Below are 6,000 nucleotides of genomic sequence, written 5' to 3'. Positions count from 1 at the left end.
TGTGTTATTAAGTATTTGCTACTGGATATTGATCTGAATTGTGGATATTAACTGTAGACTACTATTTGTATAGGACATGTCATTGAGGGCTGCTGTCATGTAGTAATGGCATACCTATCAGTGTCAGACGTCTGTCTGTCAAAACATTCATTCTAATGCATAACATGTTGTCTAGCTTATTTCTGTCTGTCCTCTGTACATGTTCAGATGTCAGGTATCCATCTTGGCTGCTTACAGGCAATATATGCTTGACTTACACTGAAATGTCTGCCCAGCTGTGTTATGAATGCCACAGCTAGGAAACCCCACCTCGTATGCACCACGAGCCATGGACACCTCAACTAGACTACCACAGTCGACAGAACATGCTTGGGTACAGGTGTCCAACCCAAACACTGGCCATGTTATGTAAAATGCTGCAAGAAAAACTATTGGCAGACCACCACAGCACCACGATGCAACTGTTAAAACCACAAATTTATTGAGTAAAATTGTAAAATGCAGGAATAAAAATTGGTTCGATAAGTGCTTTTGGCTGATATAGCCTTCTTCAGATCATGTGTGAATCCTGCTACAGATTCCATTTAAAACCCAGATGCCCAATCACAAATGTGGGGTAGACCACATATGCAGATGCAGATCCATAGTCTTAGTACTGATTGGAAGCATAGCGGCCAACTGCAGTTCTAGAAATTAGTCAACAGCCAGTTGTGAGGCATTCAGTAGTAATTTTCCTATTGGATAAGCTTCTTAGTTTTAACCAATTGTTTTCTTAGACATGTATCCCTATGGCGATAGGTTATTATAGTACTCATTTAGTCCAATCATCCTCTTTGCTGCCTCTGTTAATACCAACTGTCAAACACACTTTTTGTTGCCAGACTTTTTGTTGCCATCCTCTTGTGGCTCATTGACATGGCAACAAAAAGTGTGTTTGTTGCCATGTCAATGAGCCACAAGAGGATGGCAACAAAAAGTCTGGCAACAAAAAGTGTGTTTGACAGTTGGTATTAACAGAGGCAGCAAATACAGCTGCTGGAAGGTTTGTAGTAGCAGTAAATAAGAAACACTGCATCATATTAAATAAACTTTCTAAGTTACATAGCCTCCTCGGGGCCCAATCCTTAGCTTCCTTGCTTTTAAGAAAGGTCTTAATGGCAAATAAATGAAGAAACGTTCCAATGAATTACAAATCTCCAAGAGCCAGGCAAATAATCAAGAACAGCTCCACAAAAAGACTCTCACTCTCCAAAGATATTTTTTAAGCGCTTTCATCCACTTTTATTTACGTGAACTTACTCAGAAACAATGAATGTAAAAAAACATGTTGTTTAAATACAATTTCCACAGGAAATGATGTCATTTAAAAAAATAGTAATAAATGAATGAATCTCATTCACCATTCTTTTATAATGAAACACATTCCATGTCATTCATTTTCTATTTGTAAAAAATCTTTCTGTAACAAATAGTAACCTGCTGACTGATTTTTTTCTATAAAATAGTTGTATAAATGTAAAGGTCTTAATGGCACAACACCATTTAAGCCTGTTGGACAATGTGCTCTTAAATTAATAATCCAGTTGATTTCTCTTATTTCTGTCTGATTCTTTATATCACCTTCTCTTAAGCTAGGTTGAATACATTCCAGAACTTTAAACACGTGTTGGATTATGAACAATGTGCATGGCAAGCACATTGTTTAAATCAGCATTCCTTATGTCTCTCATATAACGTAGAATACAATCCTTAAAGTGCTGATCAATTTTTCCTACATAAAAAGCTCTACATGAGCAGCAAGATGCCATATAGACAAGATGTTGAATAGTACAGTTTGCAAATACATCAAAAGCATAGGTGCTATTAGAAATAGGGTGAATAAAAGTGTTGCTGCTGCTTACAGGCAATCTATTTTTGACTGACACTGACATGTCTGCCCAGCTGTGTTATGAATGCCACAGCTAGGAAACCCCACCTTGTATGCACCCCATGCCATGGATACCTCAGCTAGATTACCACAGTCAACAGAGCATGCTTGGGTACAGGTCTCCAACCCAGACACTGGCCATGTTATGTAATATATGTTGCATACATGTCAGTTGGAGCACCTCACTGGCCCTCTACAAGAGATAACCAGATAATTGGATGTTGCATTAACTGTCAACCTGGGGATCACTCAAGTGGCATTAGTTGATATATGGCCTGCTGACAAATGTCATGTGGCATGATACCAGTGTACCCACATCCCCTACTCTTCTTATCTCTTCATGGACATTAGCCTGGTGCACACCTAGGAACACCAGCACCTCTGGACCCCAGTACTGACAAATGTGTCAGTATGCACTACTGAGAATAACAGTGTCTGTGTGTTTGTGAACTTGTAGTTGATAATACCCTGAGGGCCTTCTCACCCACTACACCCCCATTGCCATAGTTAGAAATGACTGCTGCTGTAATTGACATTAAATGTATTTTGTTACACTCTTCACCCTATGGACTACCTGGAGCTTGCAATACAAGCATAACACTGTTGTACAAATGGGTAGATAGACATGGGTTACCCTCTGAGTCCTGGCAAGTGTGTGTATGTGTGTGAGTGTGTATATTTAGGTTCATAGTTTTATAGGTAAGTACTAGGCTATCTGCCCAAGGGCATTTATAAGCCTAGCCAGAATGTGTTGGCTTTCGCCACACCCTTAGATTAGTTTCATGTGCCTCTGTCCAGCAGAGCCATTAGTTCCCTGCACCACTGTCCAGCAGAGCCACTGCAGTGATCCCCGGGGTAAATTTTCTGTTTTCCATCCACCCGTCAAGGTTTCTCTTGAAGAGTTTTAGTGAGGGGCTCTGCCTGATGTATATTGGAATCCTGTTCCAAAGCATGGGGAGTCTCTGGGACAGGAATCTATCCCTCCAGCATGTCCTATTTATCGTTGTGGTGAGGTTTATATCTCTAGAGCATGTGGCTCTCCGGGATTTGTATTTTTTAGGTGGAGCATGTCCATCAATTTTGGGTTGGACATGGCCTTGTATGTCAGGCAGAGATCACCTCTGAGTAAGCGGTATGAAACCGAGTACAGCTGGAGTTTCTTGAGTTGGGCTGCATAGGGCATCTGTTTGAAGCCAGAAATCCTCTTGGTGAGGTACTTTTGTGGTCTTTCCAGCTGTTGCAGGTGTCTTGTAATGTACATCCCAAATGGGGCGTTGTATTCTATGATGGGTCTAATGAGTGATGAGTAGAGAGGCACAATAACCTATTTTGTTCTAGATGCAAATCCTTTTGTCATTAGGTGGGCCATATAGAAGGATTTTCTAACCACCTTGGCAATATGATTATCAAAGGAGAGATTACTATCTACTTGGGTCCCCAGATCCCTTATTACATTTTCTATATTTAGGGGACTACCACCTATATGGTAGTTCGAGGGTACTTTATTTTTTCCAAAGGGGATGACTATGCACTTTTTGGCATTTAACTTGAGGCCATGATTTTGACACCAGGTATCCATCTCAGTGAGACCCTTCTGGAGGGTGTCTGTATCAGCTGCAAACTTGGTCAGCCATAGTCCTCCTATGCTTGCCTGTACCTCTAAAAAGTATATACTGAACAGGAGAGGTCCTAGGACTGAGCCCTGTGGGACGCCACTTGTAACTGGTTTAGAGTTGGACGTAGAGCCTGCAACTCTCACCACTTGGGTTCTATCCATGAGCTAGTTGGCAACCCATTTCGTGATGTAGGGGTTTATGTTCAAGCTGGTGAGCTTGTCTATAATACTAGAATGGGGAATAGTGTCAAAAGCCTTTGCGAGGTCTAGGTAGGCTGTGTGGACCTCCTTTCCCTAATCTAATCCTTGGTAACTGTCTCAAAGAAGTCCGCCAGGTTTAGGAGGCATGATCTGCCCTTAACAAAGCCAAACTGGGTAGGGTCCAAGGTTTGGAGGTTCCCAATGTCTCTGTTAATGAGTTCCATGATAATGTGCTCCATAGCCTTGCAGACCAGGTTAGTCAGGCTTATAGGGCGATAGTTCCCAGGGTCCGTTGTGGCTCCACCTTTGTGGAGTGGGATAACTGTTGCTGTGCACCACTCTGTGGGTACGTAGCCTGTAGAGAGGCTAAGTTTGAACAGTGTGTTTAGGTGTGGGGCTAGTTCATTTTGGAGCTCTTGTAAGACACAGCCTGGGACACCATCTGGCCCAGCTGAAGCTGTGTTTTTGGCTTTGGACAGGGTTGTTTTAACCCATGTGTCGGTGATTGACAGGGCCCTACATTCTTCTGGTATGGTTATGGGCTCTTTAGGGGGTGAGAGTGGGTGAAATTTGCACTAAACCTGTCTGCCAGAATGTTGGCAATATCAGTCGGTTCAGTGTATTTTGTGCCATTCTGCACTAACTCGGATCAGATCTGACAGTTTCCACTTAGGTTCTTGACATAGCTAAAGAACACTTTGTGGTTATCTTTGGAGTCATTGGCAATTTTTCTTTCGAAACTAGCCTTGGATGATTTAATGAGGGATCATAGTTTCTTGCTGATACTGATCAGGGTTGTCTTTCATTCTTGGGATTTTACTCTTTTCTGTACTAGTTTCCTCCTTCTGTTGTATAGCTTGTTTATGGCAGGGGTCCACTAGACTGGTTTCCTTTTCTTGGAGGAGTGAATCATGGTTTTACTTGGGATAGCATGATCCATGCATTCCTGCATATGCTCATAGAGTGCCTTTGTAAAGGTTTCAGCAGCTTGGACAGCATTGTCCTTTAGCATGGGGGCTGTGAACCTTTCCACCTCTGTCTTAAGTAGTGTGAAGTTTGCTTTTGAAAAGTTTTTCACCATGATTTCCTTGATTGGGGGTGGGGGCGGTATGTGGATATCCAGAGTGATTAGTCTATGGTCTGATCTAACCAGCGAGGGGTTGACCTCTGGTGTGGAACACCGGTCGCCCATGATGGTGATGACCAGGTCCAATATGTTGTTCCCTCTGGTGGGGGTGTTAACCAGTTGATCCAAGGCATTCGAGTTTATAAATTCTAGGAAGCATTGGGCAAGGGAGTTAGTACTTGAGTAGTTCTCCCAGTTTATGTTTGGGTAATTGAAATCACCCAGTATTAGGGTGTTTGGTAGGACCTTCATATTTCCCATTGTCTCCAGAAATATGGAATGGGGGTCCTGGGTCATGGTGGGTGATCTGTAGCAAGCTATAATTTGGATTGTAGTTTTGCCCATTGTTAGTTGCATATGGATGATCTCTGATGCATTGTGCTGTGCCACTAACCTGGAGATGTAGGTATCCTTGATGAATATGGATACACCCCCGCCTTTTGTGTTTCAGTCCTGGTTTTGTGGCCGAAAAGTATGGTATGAGTTATAGCCTAGTGCTGGGGCACTATCAGGAGCCTTAAACCAGGTTTCTGTTACTGCACAGATGTCGATGTTCTCCATACTGAGGAGTGCCTCAAGTGAGTGCATTTTGAGGTTTAGACTTCTGGCGTTGAGTAGCATTACCTTCAGTTTTTGGTTACTTGTGCTATTTATGGTGGTGGGTTTGTCTTTTGAGCCTTGCCCAAAAAAGGCACTATGGAGGTGGCAAGAGCCTTGGCCAGTATTTGAAAGGCTAAGGACGACAGGTGCAAGTCATTTCTTGTGAAGCAACGTGGCTTGTCAAGCATGTCATCCCAGGCAGACAGATACTGGATCCCCTTTGAATGACACCAGAAACAGCCAATTGTTGAAATTGATCATTCTTTCTTTATACTGTGGCATCATTCTTGGTGAGGGCAGGATGCCACTCAGGGTCAGGGTCATACTAGCCTGGGCTACATGATCAGAGAGTTCTTCCATGTCTCTTTTCATGTAGTCCAGGGAGGTATGTCTGAGGTCATTCACACCAACATGGACAATGACAGAGTTGTATTTGCACTTGTTCTGGAGTGACCTGAGTACTTGTGTTATGTGGCGGATCCTGCTGCCCAACAGGCAGCTAACTGTAACCTTCTCCTTGTCCAGCCTAGT

Source organism: Protopterus annectens, chromosome 1.part2 (genome assembly GCF_019279795.1).
Source record: "Protopterus annectens isolate FY-2018-M chromosome 1.part2, PAN1.0, whole genome shotgun sequence".
NCBI classification, from domain to species: domain Eukaryota; kingdom Metazoa; phylum Chordata; order Ceratodontiformes; family Protopteridae; genus Protopterus; species Protopterus annectens.
The sequence above is the reverse complement of the archived record's forward strand: the minus strand, read 5'-3'. Positions refer to the sequence as shown.